This window comes from Pan troglodytes, chromosome 3, assembly GCF_028858775.2.
Source record: "Pan troglodytes isolate AG18354 chromosome 3, NHGRI_mPanTro3-v2.0_pri, whole genome shotgun sequence".
In the NCBI taxonomy this organism is placed as follows: Eukaryota; Metazoa; Chordata; class Mammalia; order Primates; family Hominidae; genus Pan; species Pan troglodytes.
In genome coordinates, this window is record NC_072401.2 from 124704585 (window position 1) to 124721870 (window position 17286).

Sequence of the window (17286 nt, forward strand, 5' to 3'; positions counted from 1 at the left end):
TAGTTATGAAAGAGAAAAAAACTTGAATAAACATATTTTTTTCATATTTTATATGTGTTATATGTGTTACCATGGAGAAAATAATTAGAAAGTTACTTCTAAATGAGTGACTTCATTTAGATGAAAATGTTTCTTTTGTGAACTCCTACACTAGCTAAAAAGCCATAAACTATGCTGACGGAAGGTGTTGATAATTTACTATCCTTATAAATGTCATCTTTTAAAGTGCCGATGCTTGAAAAAGGAAAGGGATGATGTGTCACCATGTTAAAGGAAACTTATTTAGAAAGAAAGGGGCATGGTAAAATTCAAATGAATGAGTGGGCGATTAAGTTTTAATTTGTACATAGGCCTATAAAAAGATTAGGCCAAAGGCTTGGTTTTTAGCATTGTTTTTCTTATCATAAAAGTAAAAATTATAAAATATAAAAAATTATGTGTAATTCCACCATCCAGAAAAAAGCCATTAAAATTTTATTGTCTCTAGTTATTAAACTATTTTTAACAAAATTAGATAATACAATGAATATTGCCTTGTAACTAGCTTTTCTCACTTAATATATCAGATCATCTTTGCATACTATCTGTTCATGTAACTTTTATTGAAAACTATACTTTGGTAAGATCGTTTTAATGGCCATACAATTTTGACTCTATGACTGTATCATAGCTTGCTTGCCAATCCTGTTGGATATATAGGTGTATTGGTCAGAATGCATTCTGACCTCAAATAAGTTTACCCTCAAAGGGGAATTTGGTGGCTGTTATAATAGGAGAGGAAGAGATGGGGTGGGCTTCTGAGTCATTTGGATGCAGAGCTGGAAGCATCACGACTGTCTTTCCATTTCTCTGCCTTAAATCTTTCTTCTGTTGTTGCGATCACTCATTCTCCATCACTTCGAATGACTTCGTGAATGGAGATGGCTGTAGGCAGCTCCAAAGTTACAAGGCAATTCCTGGGGGAAGGCTTAGCAATGCCAAAGGAAAGAAACCTCCTTTTCCCAGCTTCATTTGGGAAATCTCCAGAAAAGAAAGGCTCAGAAAGGCTTACCTTTAGGCAGGTGCTCACTCCCGGACCAACTGATAGAGCCATTGGGAGTTACTCCAATTACCTGGGCCTTAGTCATGGGCCTCCCTGTGGTCAAGGGGAGAGCCAGACCAGTAGAATACATAGACCCATCAAAATGCAGGGAAGCCCAGTTTTATTTTTCCTTATAGGAAGTGAGGGAGGCCAGTCCCAGAAGACTGGAAAATATGGTGCTGTGAAGGTAAATATAAGCCTTGTCCATTATGTAGGCTGTGACCAGTTTATGCAATTAAATTTAGCTTGTAGCTAAATCTTGGAGAAAAGTTTAAAAACAGAGGTCAAATTGATGTCAGTGAGATGGTCGACTATCACTCTCCTTCAAAAGATGGATTAAAACAATGAACAAACAACTACATTTCAACCCGAATGACTAAAAGAGAGTGCTGGAGCACAGCAAGGGGGTGGCAGAAACCCTGCAGGGTGCAGAAACTCAAGATGGCCACATCGAGAAGGGAGCAGAACACCTTGCCTCTGTCATACCGTCTCCCTGGTTGGGATCAGCTGAGGACTTCAGCTCCATAGCCACTCTGAGCACTTGTGCCCTGGAACACAGCACTGCTGTGGCTGCCTGTGGCTCATGTCAGACCCAAGGCCAAGAGGGATCCCCTCATCCAAGTCTCTCCACTATTGGGGAAAATAAGAACAGGAGGATCCCTTACCACTAGGAATTCACAAAATCTACCTTGCCATCACTGCTGCCAGAAACTCCTGCAGCCTAGGCCTCTGAGGCACTCATGGTCATCACTGACGTGGATTACACATGAGACACTGTCTTTATAAAATAATAAATTAATTAAAAATTAAAAAGAAGAAAGATACCAAATAAATAGCCTAACATTATAACTTGAGAAGCTAGAAAAAGAACAAACTAAACTCAAAACGCCTATATTAGAAAAGAAGAAAGATCCCAAATAAATAGCCTGACATTATATTTGAAGAAGCTAGAAAAAAAAACAAACCCAAAGTTAGCAGAAGAAAATAATAAAGATCAGAAATAAATCAAATAAAGAACAGAAAAACCATAGGAAAAAAATCAATAAAACCAAGAGTTGATTCTTTGAGGAAAAAAACAAAATTGGCAAACCCTTAATTAGACTAAGAAAAAAAGAGAGAAGACTCAAATAAATAAAATTAGAAATAAAAATGGAGACATTACAACAGATGCCTCAGAAATAAAAAAGATCATAAAGGATTATTATGAAAAATTATATGTCAACAATGTGGATAACCTAGAAGAGATGAATACATTCCTAGAAAAATATAACCTACCAAAATTGACTCAAAAAGAAATAGAAAGCTCGAACAAACCAATAACAAAGATATTAAAGTAATTAAACACCTTCCAGCAATGAAAAGCACTGAACCAGATGACTTCAGAGAAGAAGTTCACAAAGCATTTAAAAAAGAATTATTACCAATACTTCTTAAACTCTTCCAAAAAAAAAAAATAGAGCTAGAGGGAATACTTCCAAATATATTTCATGAGGCCAGTGTCACCTTGATATCTAAGCCAGACAAAGATACTTCAAGTAAAAAAAACCTACAGGCCAATAAGTCTTGAACTTTCATACTAAAATCTTCAATAAAATATTAGCAAACCAGATTCAACAACACATCAGGAAGGTTATACATCGGGACCAAGTGGGATTTCCCTGTGGTGTACAAGTGGGATTTATGCATGGCATGCAAGTCAATCAATGTAACACATCTATTAAAAGACTAAAAGAGAAAAACCACATGAACCTCTCAATTGATGCAGAAAAACTATTTGACAAAATTCAGTATCCTTTCTTGATACAAACTCTTAACAGTTTAGATATAGAAGGAAAGGTCCTCAAAATAATAGGGACCATTTATGAAAAGCTCACAGCTAAGATCATAATCAACAGGTACAAATGAAAGCTTTTCTAATAAGATCAGTACAATACAGGGATGCCCCCTCTCACCACTTCTATTCAATGTAGTATTAGAAGTACTAACAAGGGCAATCAGAGAAGAAAAAAAGGCATCTAAATTCAGAAAGATGAAGCAAAATTATCCCTATTTGCGATGATATTATCCTTTATGTAGAAGGCCTCAAAGATCCACAAAAAACATTTAGAACCAAAAAAATGAATTTGGTAAAGTTGCAGGATACAAAAACCAGTAGCATTGGTGGGGCACGGTGGCTCACACCTGTAATCTCAGCACTTTGGGAGGCCGACGCGGGTGGATCACTTGAGGTTAGGAGTTTGAGACCAGCCTGACCAACAAGGTGAAACCCTGTCTCTACTAAAAATACAAAAATCAGCCAGGCGTGGTGGCAGGCACCTGTAGTCCCAGCTACTTGGGAGGCTGAGACAGAATTGTTTGAACCTGGGAGGGGGAGGTTGCAGTGAGCCAAGATTGTGCCAGTGCACTCCAGCCTTGGTGATGCAGCAAGACTCCACCTGAAAAAAAAAATCAGTAGCATTTTTATACACAAATAATGACCTAACCAAAAAAGTAATTAAGAAAACAATCATATTTATAATAGCAAAAAATTAAACATCTAAGAATATATTTAACCAAGGGAGTGAAAGACTTGTATACTGAAAACTATAAAACCATGATGAAAGAGATGGAAGAAGACACAAATAAATGGAAAATTATCCTGTGTTCATGGGTGGGAAAAATTAATCTGTTAAAATGTCCTTATTACCTATAGCAATATACAGATTTAACACAATCCCCATCAAAAGTCTAATGGCATTTTTCACAGAAATAGAAAAAAAAATACTAAAATTCACATGGAATCACAAAAAACTCTGACTAGTAAAAGAAATGCTGAGAAAGAAAAATAAAGTTGAAGGCATCACAGTTTCTGAATCAAAATTATATTAGAAAGCTATAGTAATCAAAACAGTATGGTACTGGCATAAAAACAGAAATATAGACCAATGGAACAGAATAGAGAGCACAGAAATAAACCTAAGCACATGTGATCAACTGACTTTTGACAAGAGCACAGAAAGGACATAATGGGGAAAGAATAATTTCTTCAATAAACAGTGCTGGTAAAACTGGATTTTTTACATCAAAAGTATGAAATTGGACCCTTATCTTACACCATACATGAAAATAAATTCAAACTGAATAAAAGACCTAAATGTAAGACCTGAAACCATTAAACTCCTGAAAGAAAACACAGGGGAAAAACTCCTGAACATTGGTATTGGCAATGAATTTTTGGATATCACACCAAAAGCTCAGGCAACAATAACAAAAATAAATAAATGGTACTACATCAAACCAAAAATCTTTTGCACAGCAAAGGAAACAATTGATAAAATGAAAAGGCAATCTATGGACTAGGAAAACAATTGCAAACCACATATCTGATAAGGGGTTAATATCAGAAATTTGTAAAGCACTCTTATAACTCAATAGCAGAAAAACAACCCAATTAAAACATAAGCAAAGGACCTGAACAGACATTTCTCTAAAGAGACATAAAAATGGCCAAGAGGAATATGAAAACATGTTCAACATTACTAATCATCAGGGAAATGCAAATTAAAACTGCTATGTGATATCAACCTCACACCTGTAAGGATGGTTATTATAAAAAAGACAAGACATAACAAATGTTGGCAAGGAGGTAGAGAAATGGGAACCCTAGTACACTATTAGTGGGAATGTAGACTGGTACAGCCCTTATGCAAAACAGTGTGGAAGTTCCTGAAGATATTAAAAATAGAATTATTATATGGCCCAGCAATCCCTCTTCTGGGTATACACCCAAAGAAGATGAAGTCACTACCTTGTAAAGATATCTGCTCTCTCACATTCATTGCAGCATTATTCACAATAGCTAAGATATGGAAACAACCTAAATGTTCATCAGTGGATAGATAATGAAAACATGGTATATATATATATGAATATTATTCAACCTTAAAAAGGAGATTCTGCCATTTACCACAATATGACCTGGAGGACATTATGCTAAGTGAAAGAAACCAGACACAGAAAGAAAAATATTATATAATCTCACCTTTATGTAGAATATATACATATTTAAAAAGAGCTCAAATACACAGATACAGAGAACAAAACAGTGGTTACCATGGGTGGGATGGGGGTGGGGATGTGGGGCAGGGTGGGAGGGAAAGGAAATGGGGGCGATGTAGGTCAAGCGATCAAAATAGCAGCACAAAGCAGTTTAGAGAGCCAATGTACAACACGAGTAATAAAGTTAGTAAAATTATACTGTATTGGAGATTTTTATTAAATAAGTAGATTTTAGCTGTTCTTGTCACAAAAAAGTAACTATGTGAGATGATAGATATGTTAGTCTGCTTCACTATAGTAACCATTTTACTACTATATGTATCCCATAACATTATGTTGTAAACCTCAAATATACACAATCAAATGCATTTAAAAAATAAAATAAAAGTGAGATCAAATTGGTTTCTCCAGACAGCTGTTGTATTTTTAAAAAAATTAATTCAGAGAATTATAGCAACATACTAGAGTGGTAGAACAGTATAAAAACTGAAGAATTATAGCTCCCTAACTGTTCTATTCCAAATCTTCTTTACAATTGATAATACTCTAGCCACTAAGTATTTTGTGCTTTTCCCTTTATTTACTTAATAAATTTGTTTCAATTTCACCAACTTCTATTTCCTGAATGAAGAACTTTCTGCATTAAGAAGTTCATTATCTGAATTACAACTTGTTATAATCATTCCACATATAAGGCAGAAAAACTGTCAATTACCCTGGAGTCTAAGCAAGACTCCTTTAATCTGTTCTCCTGATAGAATCAGGTTTTCGTGTTGATTAAATGTATTGCACATTATTGATTTTGTCTCCTCCATATTACTAAGGGAAACATCTTTTAAGATAATGCAAAAGCCTATGAGGAAATTGGGTGAGTCCGGGAGGTCTACAAGAGTTGTACCTTAGGAGCAAAGCTTCATGTAATGAAGCACGCCTTCTTCTCTCTTTCATACCGCCAAAGAGCAACAGGAACCACAGGCTCTGACTTCTGCTTCTTGCCACCAAAACTCACGCAGGCAACTCTTTAAGCAGTAGCCATTCAAAAATAATTCTCTGCTTCCTCACCTTTTTGGCTAAAATCAGGGCAGAAATTTTCCTTTTGTAAAGGAAATTTACATTTGTAAATGAAATTTGTATTTATATAGACAATTTGTAAATCTCCCCTCATCTGGAGATGCCTTTTATTACCTAAGAGGACTTCAAACTGCAAAATAAACCTTATTTACCATATAGTTTATAATTACCTTCCACAACTTATCCCCACCTCAGAGGCCCAACACCATTCATTTGTCTAGTCTCTTCTCCACACCTCACCACTCTTTGTTAAGATAATACATAAGCTCCTGCATCCAACCACTTCTTTGGGGTTGGTAGTTTCAGGTAATATCCCAGATACAGCAGCAAAATACCGAAACTGAATTCATTTGCAGTGTCTGTATTATCTAATTTGACCATTCACCTGCTAAAATTAAGTAAATGTTTTTGGATTTCCACTTAGTCTGGACATAACTGAGATCAAGATTGACTAAATGAAATGATTTTATCTCCTCAAAAATTATTTAGCATGTACTGTATGCAGCACACTGTAAGCTATGCATAGAAGAAGGAAAAAAAACTTTTCCTCTACCTTCTTAGTTAGGGTCAGTGATTGGAGCCTGTGAATTATACTTACAAAGGACAAGTTAACAGGAGAAATAGTTTATTTCACATACACACAGGGGTGATAAGTGAAAAGAAGTGAAAATCCCATTGATAATTTGACAAGGCAGGATATTGGCTTTGCTTCAAAATCATGAGGAGATAGAGCTTTACCCCATCCTCAGAGAGTAATGAAATGTGATTGGTTTTGGAAATTTATGCTAAGAATGGTACTTGGGAGAGATGTTGAGTTTACAAGAGGTGATAGCCAAAAGTCAGAAAAAAAGTAAGACTAAAACTTTAGATAAGGTTTTAGAGTAGGTTACAGTAGGAAGTTGTATGGGGAGCAGAGCTGGTAGGGGACTTGAAGCTTGACAGACGATGGTGGGTTTGGAGATTGCACATGGAAGCTATGGAGCAGAGGCAGCTCATGGTGACAGACCTGGGGCTCTGTGCCCAGGAAGATGAAAAAGGGAGTGGAATCCAGAAAGCCCCAGAGTTTGGATTTGGGTGGCTGGAAGGAATTTGGTTTTAATCAGAATCAAGGGGTAGGCCTGGAATTCAGGCACAAAGAGTTTTCCTTCCCTATCTCCCCTACCCTCACCCTTTGGGGCCATGAGAAGTAATGAGAGGTGACTGTGCTGGCAGTCCTCACAGCCCTCGCTCACTCTCCGCGCCTCCTCTGCCTGGGCTCCCACTTTGGCGGCACTTGAGGAGCCCTTCTGCCCACTGCTGCACTGTGGGAGCCCCTTTCTGGGCTGGCCAAGGCCAGAGCCGGCTCCCTCAGCTTGCAGGGAGGTGTGGAGGGAGAGGCGCGAGCGGGAACCGGGGCTGTGCGGGCGCTTGCGGGCCAGCTGGAGTTCCGGGTGGGCGTGGGCTTGGCGGGCCCCGCACTTGGAGCAGCCAGCCGGCCCTGCCGGCCCCGGGCAATGAGGGGCTTAGCACCCTGGCCAGCGGCTGCAGAGGGTGTACTGGTTCCCCGAGCAGTGCCAGCCCACCGGCGCCGCGCTCGATTTCTCACGGGGCCTTAGCTGCCTTCCCCCGGAGCAGGGCTCCAGACCTGCAGCCCGCCATGCCTGAGCCTCCCACCTCCTCCGTGGGCTCCTGTGCGGCCCGAGCCTCCTCTACGAGCACCACCCCCTGCTCCACGGTGCCCAGTCCCATCGACCACCCAAGGGCTGAGGAGTGTGGGCACACGGTGCGGGACTGGCAGGCAGCTCCACCTGCAGCCCCGGTGCGGGATCCACTGGGTGAAGCCAGCTGGGCTCCTGAGTCTGGTGGAGACGTGGAGAACCTTTACATCTAGCTCAGGGATTGTAAATACACCAATCAGCACCCTGTGTCTAGCTCAGGGTCTGTGAATGCACCAATCGACACTCTGTATCTAGCTACTCTGGTGGGGCCTTGGAGAACCTTTATGTCTAGCTCAGGGATTGTAAATACACCAATCGGCACTCTGTATCTAGCTCAAGGTTTTTAAACACACCAGTCAGCACCCTGTGTCTAGCTCGGGGTTTGTGAGTGCACCAATCAACACTCTGTATCTAGCTACTCTGGTGGGACCTTGGAGAACCTTTATGTCTAGCTCAGGGATTGTAAATACACCAATTGGCACTCTGTATCTAGCTCAAGGTTTGTAAACACACCAATCAGCACCCTGTATCTAGCTCAGGGTTTGTGAGTGCACCAATCGACACTCTGTATCTAGCTGCTCTGGTGGGCCCTTGGAGAACCTTTGTGCCCATACTCTGTATCTAACTAATCTGATGGGGACATGGAGAACCTTTGTATCTAGTTCAGGGATTGTAAACTCACCAATCAGCGCCCTGTCAAAACAGGCCACTGGGCCCTACCAATCAGCAGGATGTGGGTGGGGCCAGATAAGAGAATAAAAGCAGGCTGCCCTAGTCGGCAGTGGCAACCTGCTCAGGTCCCCTTCCACACTGTGGAGGCTTTGTTCTTTTGCTCTTTGCAATAAATCTTGCTGCTGCTCACTCTTTGGGTTCACACTGCTTGTATGAGCTCTAACACTCACCGCAAAGATCTGCAGCTTCACTCCTTAAGCCAGCGAGACTGCAAGCCCACCGGGAGGAATGAACAACTCCAGACGTGCTGCCGGAAGAGCTGTAACACAGCAAAGGTCTGCAGCTTCACTCCTGAGCCAGTGAGACCACGAACCCACCAGAAGGAAGAAACTCCGAACACATCCGAACATCAGAAGGAACAAACTCCAGACGCGCCACCTGAAGAGCTGTAACACTCACCGCGAGGGTTCGCGGCTTCAGTCTTGAAGTCAGTGAGACCAAGAACCCACCAATTCCGGACACAGTAAGAGAACTATTAGTCCCTGAGAAGTCAATTTGAAGGTGAACCAGAAATAGGCATTGGACAGATCATTAACATTCTGATCGGTGTTCATCAAGTCAAACTCAAAAAGCCCAGGCACCTGGAGATTACCCAATTTGTATCCTTTGATATCACCAGTGTTGAGAATTTACTCTGAGCAGAAACCACATATGCTACGTTTTAGAGGACATAAGACAGGGGTAAGTACCCTACAGGAATAAAAATGTTTAAGGAACATGGGTTTAAAAGAGAAGCCTCGGCTGGGCGCTGTGGCTCATGCCTGTAATCTCAGCACTTTGGGAGGCTGAGGCGGGCGGATCACGAGGTCAGGAGATCCAGACCATTCTGGCTAACACGGTGAAACCCCATCTCTACTAAAATACAAAAAAATTTAGCCGGGCATGGTGGCGGGCGCCTGTAGTCTCAGCTACTATGGAGGCTGAGGCGGAAAAATGGCGTGAACCCGGGAGGTGGAGGTTGCAGTGAGCCGGGATCGCGCCATTGCACTCCAGCCTGGGCGAGAGAGCGAGACTGTGTCTCAAAGAAAAAAAAAAAAAAAGAGAGAAGCCTCAATTCTCCAATGGTAATGGCATAAAGTTACCTAAAAGTGGACATTCAGATCAGGGCTTCTTCCTCAAAGAGGCTTTAAGGACTACACATACTATGGGTTTTGTTGTTCAGATAAACAGACTGTCAATTCTAGGGGAAAAGGCTAAATTTACCTTGTTGAACGAGGCAGATCGAATATTGGAACAGTCTCTTTTAAGATTACTTGAACAGGACTTATGGACATTTCTGAGTGAGTGCAGAGGGTTTTGATTATTTCTAAAAGAAAAGAGAAAACTTTTTATTATCTCTTAACAGAAGTAGGGAATAATGTTGATTGGCTCTTGGACCAAAGCTATGCTGCTTTAACCTACTCAGCTTAAAGCTATTTCATTTTGACTTGTAATCCCTGATAAGATTTAAAAAGGGCAGGTTTTTCAAGGTCCATGATTTTAAAGATTAAGGTTTCATAATACTATGTCCTTGATGCTCACCAGTAGAAGCAGTTCTACAGTTTTGAGCATACACATTTAGTCAAACCAAGAAGTATAATAATTTAAATTATGGGGTTTGGCTGGGTGCGGTGGCTCACACCTGTAATCCCAGCACTTTGGGAGGCTGAGGCAGGTGGATCACGAGGTCGGGAGATCGAGACCATCCTGGCTAACACGGTGAAACCCCGTCTCTACTAAATACACAAAAAATTAGCCGGGCATGGTGGCGGGCGCCTGTATTTCCAGCTACTCGGGAGGCTGAGGCAGGAGAATGGTGTGAACCTGGGAGGCAGAGGTTGCAGTGAGCTGAGATCGTGCCACTGCACTCCAGCCTGGGCGACAGAGCGAGACTCCATCTAAATTAAATAAATAAAAATAAAAAAATTATGGAGTTTAACCATGTTTAGTGATCAAATTAACTGGAAAACAATTTAATCTCTCATTCATTTTGTGTTATGGGGACTCAACTTCTAGCAAATCCTAATACTCTCTTGTGCATTAAGAATAAAGATTGTTGGCTGGGCACGGTGGCTCAGGCCTGTAATCCCAGCACTTTGGGAGGCCAAGGTGGGCGGATCATGAGGTCAGGAGTTTGAGACCAGCCTGACCAACATGGTGAAAACCCGTTTTTACTAAAAATACAAAAATTAGCTGGGCGTGGTGGTGCGTGCCTGTAATCCCAGGTACTCAGGAGGCTGAGACAGGAGAATTACTTGAACCCGGGAGGCAGAGGTTGCAGTGAGCCGAGATCATGCCACTGCACTCCAGCCTGGGCAACAGAGCGAGACTCTGTCTCAAAAAAAAATAAAAAATAAAAAAAAAGAAATAATGAAGAGTCTAAGTAGGCTGTGTATCCTAGGAGGAAAAACCATGGGCTATGCTGTCTTAGTACATTCCATTCCATTCCGTTTTATTTCATTAACATTTATTAAGCACATGATAAAAGCATCATACCTACTGTTGTTATATGCCAGTGGCCAGTTGTTTTATTGCTAATCCAAAACAATCCTGTGAGAAAGTAGGGGTGTTACTATTACTATTTTACATATGAGAAATCTGATGGTTAGGTTACCAGCTCAAGGAAATGCAGGTTGTAAAATGACTGAACCAGAAATTTAACAAAGGTCTCTCTGACTCCAGATTCCATGATTAAACCTCCAGACCTTCTTCATACCTATCTTACATTCCTTGCTGATCTATTATAGGTTAGTGTCAGAATTGCCATAAGTTTATTTTGAGTAGTGCATTTTTATACCAGGTAAGTAATTTACCAAGAAATTATCACTATCCATTTTAGGCCTCAAGTAGGGTACATATTTTGTCTTCAGTATCCTAGTGGTGGGGTTATGGGACAAACCCATATCAACCAAATCACCAAGCATTATACAGCCGCCTGTCCCCTGGGGTGGGAAAAACGAATTGTTTGGAATCAACCTGTGGACAGGGTGAAATATTGGCAAAAAGGTCTCTTCCCATTATTATTTACTCTGACTTTTGTGTGCCTTTCTGACTATATTCTCAAGTCCACCAGAGTTTCTGATCTGCAAAAGAATCACCAGCTGTAACAATTCTTATTAATGTATCAGTGACTAAGTGCATCACTAGTGTTTTGTCTTCTTTAAAAAAAAAAAAATGATGGCAGGCACGGTGGCTCATGCCTGTAATCTTAGCACTTTGGGAGGCCAACGTGGGAGGATCACTTGAGTTAAGAAGTTCAAGACCACCCTGAGCAACATAGTGAGACCTCGTCTCTACAAAAAATTAAAAAATTAGCTGGATATGGTGCACACCTGTAGTCCCAGCTACTCGGGAGGCTGAGGTGGGAGGATCTTTTGAATCTTGGAGGCTGAGGCTGCAGTGACATGTGATCATGTCACTGCACTCTAGCGTGTCACTCAAAAAAAGAAAAAAAAAGAGAAATGAGAAGATAATGGTTAACACAGAGAAAGCAATCCTTAGCAGCATAGATCTTGACAAAGATTATTTGCTTGATCAAATTTTAGTCAGGCTCCTGAAACTTCTCCTAGGCCCATCTGTGCACTTCCTTATAAAATCCAGTTTTAGCATGAAGCCTGCTAACTTTAGCATGAATCTCCCATCCTCCATGTCTGACCACCCTCCATGCCTAGATGGGTTCTTCATCCTCCACCGTCTTTCAGGTGATGTCTGATCACCCCGGCCTGCCTCAGCAAAATGCTGTTAGGTTAGTTTGGTCAGAATCTCCCCTTAGCCCTGATATTCCTCTTAGTAATTTTTTTATCCTCCAACCTCCAGTCTTCTTGGCTATAAATTCCTACTTCCTCATGCTGTATTTAGAATTGAGCATTGGCCGGGTGCAGTGGCTCACGCCTGTAATCCCAGCACTTTGGGAGGCCGAGGTGGGTGGATCACCTGAGGCTGGGAGTTCAAGACCTGCCTGACCAACATGGAGAAACCCCATCTCTACTAAAAATACAAAATTAGCTGGGCATGGTGGCTTATGCCTGTAATCCCAGCTACTCAGGAAGCTGAGGCAGGAGAATTGCTTGAACCTGGGAGGCGGAGGTTGTAGTGAGCTGGGATCGCTCCATTGCACTCCAGCCTGGGCAACAAGAGCGAAACTCCATCTCAAAAAAAAAAAAAAAAAAAAGAATTGAGCATCGTTCTATACTGAGTTCTGTACTTTTTCCAGATTGCAATAGTCCTGAATAAAATCTCTTTTTATTATTTTACTTTTTAGCTCTGGTTTTCTTTGACAATCTTTATGCATTTATTAGTCATCGGTATCTAACCCTTTAATATACTTGGTATTGAGCTCAACCCTGGAAAGTAGTTGAGTAAAATCCACTTTCTGCCCTTAGAGAGTTTATATTCCAATGTAGGAGACAGGTAAGTCAACACTATCACAATGCCTCATGAAAGGTGTCACTGGGATTACCCACAAAAGTCCTGTGAGAGCAAAGGGAGGTTGTTGGGAGTGGCCAGGAGTGTTCAGGGAAGAGTAGCTTTTCTCTGCCTGGCCAATCACATTCCGTAAGGCTCACATTCGAACTGCAAGATGTGAGGGTAAACAGCTCTCCCAGCTTTCAACGATGTTTGGCAGCCTCAGTTCAAGCAGGTTGGTGAATCAGAATTTCTAAGTAATCTTTAAGGTGTTGTATGTCTTTTGGGGCAGGACTGGGGATGAAGAGAGTTGTTCTAAATGTCCAGAGAATTATCAGTACCATAGTGGAGGTACTCAGAAGTTCCTGCTAGTCCCAGAGTTTGGCGGTAAGGGTAGAGACTTTATCTCTTTTAAAGAACTTTCTCATAAATTAGGATTTGGGGTTAAGGTGAACCTAATTCTGGCTTCTAAATGTCCATGTTAAGGACTTGTATGGGATTTGGGGAAAATGGGAATAGCTTTTGTCATCAGTTCTACCCTTTGTGAGGCACCCATTTCTTGTGGCTCAGGCAATCTACACATTCTGGTAGTGTTTATTTTTAATTATTTTCATGGTGTTTCTTTTATTTATTTAGTCGATGGCTTTTAATTTCTTCTTCTTTCTTTTCTTTTTTTTTTTTTTTTTGAGACGTTTTCTTGCTCTGTTGCCCGGCTGGAGTGCAGTGGCGCAATCTCGGCTCACTGCAAACTCCACCTCCTGTGTTCAAGCGATTCTCCTGCCTCAGCCTCCCAAGTAGCTGGGACTACAGGTGCATGCCACCACGCCCAGCTAATTTTTGTAGTTTTTTAGTAGATACAGGGTTTCACCATGTTGGCCAGGATGGTCTCAATCTCTTGACCTTGTGATGATGGCTTTTAATTTCTTTGAATATAGTTAGAAAGCCTTATTAATATGTAATTCCCTACATTGTGCATAGTCATCCTAAAGATCTTTAGAATGCAGAGATCCTAAAGATTCAGAACACCATCTGTGTATAAGATATTATCATTTTCAGGACCAGAATTTTAATCTGTCCCAAACATCTTGCTATTCAAGAGTCATTCCTTTGAATCAAGTTGCCCACCCACCTAGTTATTTGTCTATTACTTGTGTTATTTGGCCAAAATAATACTAGTCCATTAAGACCCACAGCTAAATAATAGCAGATTATTTTTAAAGAAATCAAAGAATTGGAGAGAGAACTCAGAGGTAGCATGTGGTGAAGCGAAAATTGGAAGAAAGAAGTCTACCAAGGGCTTCTAAAAGCATTGGCCAATGCTTCATAAGGAACACCATGAAAAAATAACCAAGATTAGGGGACAAACTTGGCCCATTTTGTGGGCAAAGGGTGAGCCTTTTAAGACTCCTATGGCAGATGATTTTATTTGGCTGCTTAGGAAGATGCTCAAGTTACAGAAAATAGCTTTTAATTAAATGATGGTATAGTCAGAAAGTCAACTGTTTTTGGTATTATATTCAGTTTTAACACTTTTTTAATATTAAAAATGAAAAAATAATGCACTTAGAATATTTATCTTTCTTAATTGTATAGATAAACTTCTCTTAGAGCAGAAATGAAAATATATTAAATTTCAAGTGCAAAAGAGTATTCACTCTCACTTTCTATCTTTGGTCAAAGCAAAAAACTCTACTGCTAGCATAATTTAGAGCAACAGTTTCCACACCTGGCTGATGATGAGAACACCATGGAGAATTTAAAGTACGCATTCCCAGGCACCTATCCTGGATCTACTGTATCACTTTCCAAGAGTGAGACCCCAGAATCTGCATTTTAAAAAGAGCTGTTGAGGTGATGTAGATATTCTGGCAGATTTGAAAACCACTGCCATAAAACAAACAGGGATTTAAAGCCCTCAATTTTATCTTAGCCTCTCACTGAATATGCTCTTGTAATGGTTTAAGGTAATAATGACCTTGTTGTAGGCTATTTCCTGTTGATTAATGACCAGCTGGAAGAAGTTGTCTCTAGGCTTTTTCAATTCAGCCTGCCAATAATTACTCAACTAAATCTGCGCCTGCAGTTCAAATGCGTAAAGTTTTCCTCTACAAGGAACACTGCACTGTTAGGTTGTCTTAATTGCATTCCTTTTCTAATTCATCTCTCAAATGCCACAGTTGCTCTAAAACAGAAAAAAGCAAACAGCAGGAGGATCAAAGTGTCTGTCTCCATTGGAACAAACTGAAGCAGAGAGGCAGGGGAGAAGATTTAGCTCTTAGGTGGATTTTGCTGAAATGTTCTATTTGTTGAGCAGTGATTTGTACCAGGTAATGTGAACTAAGTTGCCCTCAGTCTCTTTACAGATTACACCCCATTTCCTTTACTGTGCTGCTAAGTAATTCTTAGGGAATTATTCCCCCTCCAACTTCTCTCTGCTAACAAAATGATCTGCCACATATGCTTCCACTTTATGTGCTGCAGGACAGCCATGGGCTTCATAAAGCTGCCTGCCTTTCAGACTATTCAGGCTGGAACTGTAATCTTTCCACCCACCCCTTTCCCGTCAGGTAAAGAAAATGTTCATACCTCAGGTTTTGTTACCAAGCAACAGAGTTCCATTTGCCGATTGCCACCATTTCCTTCTCATAGTATTACAGGCCTTATTATTAACATTTAGTTCAGAGAAATTGCTGTCATTATGTGAAGTAACTTCCTTTAGAGGTTATTCATTAACCTTAGGTATTTTACTGTGTAATTATAATTGCCAAGTGCCGCGGGCTTGGAAAACGTTTGAACTCCTGAAGGTATCAGGGGACGGCAGAAAAGATATTATCTGATTTTTCTTCCATTTCCAGTTAAGGATTAATCTTGAAGATCCCCTATTTCCCCTGCAGAGTTATCTGCCTTCCCAAAAGGGTAAACTCTTCCCTTGCCTTAGTCCAGACTGTCCACAGTAAACTCAGAAGCAAACCATGGAGGAACTTCCCTGTTAGCGTGTGATTTTTCACAAATTCTGTAGGGCAGAGTGCAAATTGTTCCCCCTTTGTCTTAAGAAAAAATCGTGGGGATACTGAGATGACTTGGTGGTTGGTAAATGGTTGGCAGGCGCACTTGTGCATACGTGGGGCTCTGTGAAGAACTTGCACAATGCCTGGAATTGTATATTGTGCACAACCTTGTTCTGACACAACGGAAGACCTTCATCCTATTGCTCACTCGATGGCTCTCTGAGAGTAGTTTTTCACTCCCCAGTGTTGCAGGAGCCAGGTGTGCATTTTATAATACGCCTATTATACAGCCATTCTCAGTAGCCACTGCTTATACAATGACCCTTCTGATTTGTCCCACTACGGTGTGGGTGCCAATGACTTAGGTCCTCACCCAGTACAACTTCAGGTGTGCACTTCACATATATTTGCAGGCAAAAAATGCACCTCCCTCCTCTTCTTTCTTTGTTTCAAGACAAACAGAAGTAACTGGTATTTCACCCCGCCCTCCCCCCTCCAGCCCCCAACTACATGTGCCTGCAGCACAGGCGCCCTAGAAAGGGAAACCTGTTTTCCTCCTCCCAGGTTTCTGGTTTCTCCACCCAGTCTCCCCACAGTCCTCCACTCCCCGCACCCAGTCCTTCCGGCCTCTACCCAGACTCTGAGAAGTGGCCCGACATTCCAGGTAACCTGATTCCCCAGACGGGATAGGCGGCGGCCTGCTGCTGCGAAGGCGCGACCACGTGACCTTTCCTGCCTGCACCGGGGAAATGCATACCTTGTTCAGAAAACTAGGGGACAGGTGAGCCCAAGGTAGTGTTTTGAATCCGAATTAAAAACATGTATTTATTTAAAAGGTGCTTGCTTCTACATCAGACAGCTACCACTTTGATCATTCCAAATGAAAAGGCACGATTGGCCATGGGGTTTTATGGCGTGAACTGAGCTGCAAGACAAAGGAAGGACGAGCTCCAGGAGGAAAAGGCGGAGCGGGTTTTATGGGAGCTGCTGCACAAGTCTGAACGCGGAGGCTGCACACGGGGAGGGCAAAGCCGACCTGGCAGGAGCCCGAGCTGCAGGCCTCGGCTGGGAGGCCTGTCCCTCCTGTCCATTTCCCTGGCTCTCGCGGTCCCTCGTTTGTTCCTGACAGATTTCTTCTTTGATCTATGAAATGGGGAAAGTGGGGGACACTTTGATATACTTTAAGGGTGCAAGAATTTGCTGCTTTCTGCCCAAATAAAGGGCTTGTAGGGAGTTTCTTTGAGAACTGGAACATGCTGTCACATGTAATCTAAGG

The 17286-nt window shown here is 41.4% G+C and overlaps 2 long non-coding RNA genes across 2 annotated transcripts in view; one reads left to right on the top strand and one right to left on the bottom strand.

Annotated features, from left to right (window-relative positions):
* LOC104006192 (uncharacterized) overlaps window positions 1-17286 on the top strand; it is a 460140-nt gene that overhangs the window by 40319 nt on the left and 402535 nt on the right. The gene's annotated exons all lie outside the window — the stretch shown is intronic.
* Window positions 8021-15689, bottom strand: LOC134809914 (uncharacterized). The gene is made up of 3 exons (XR_010156691.1): window positions 15589-15689; window positions 9823-11148; window positions 8021-8878 (listed from the first exon to the last, which is right to left on the bottom strand). It is a non-coding gene; the product is annotated as an uncharacterized LOC134809914 (long non-coding RNA).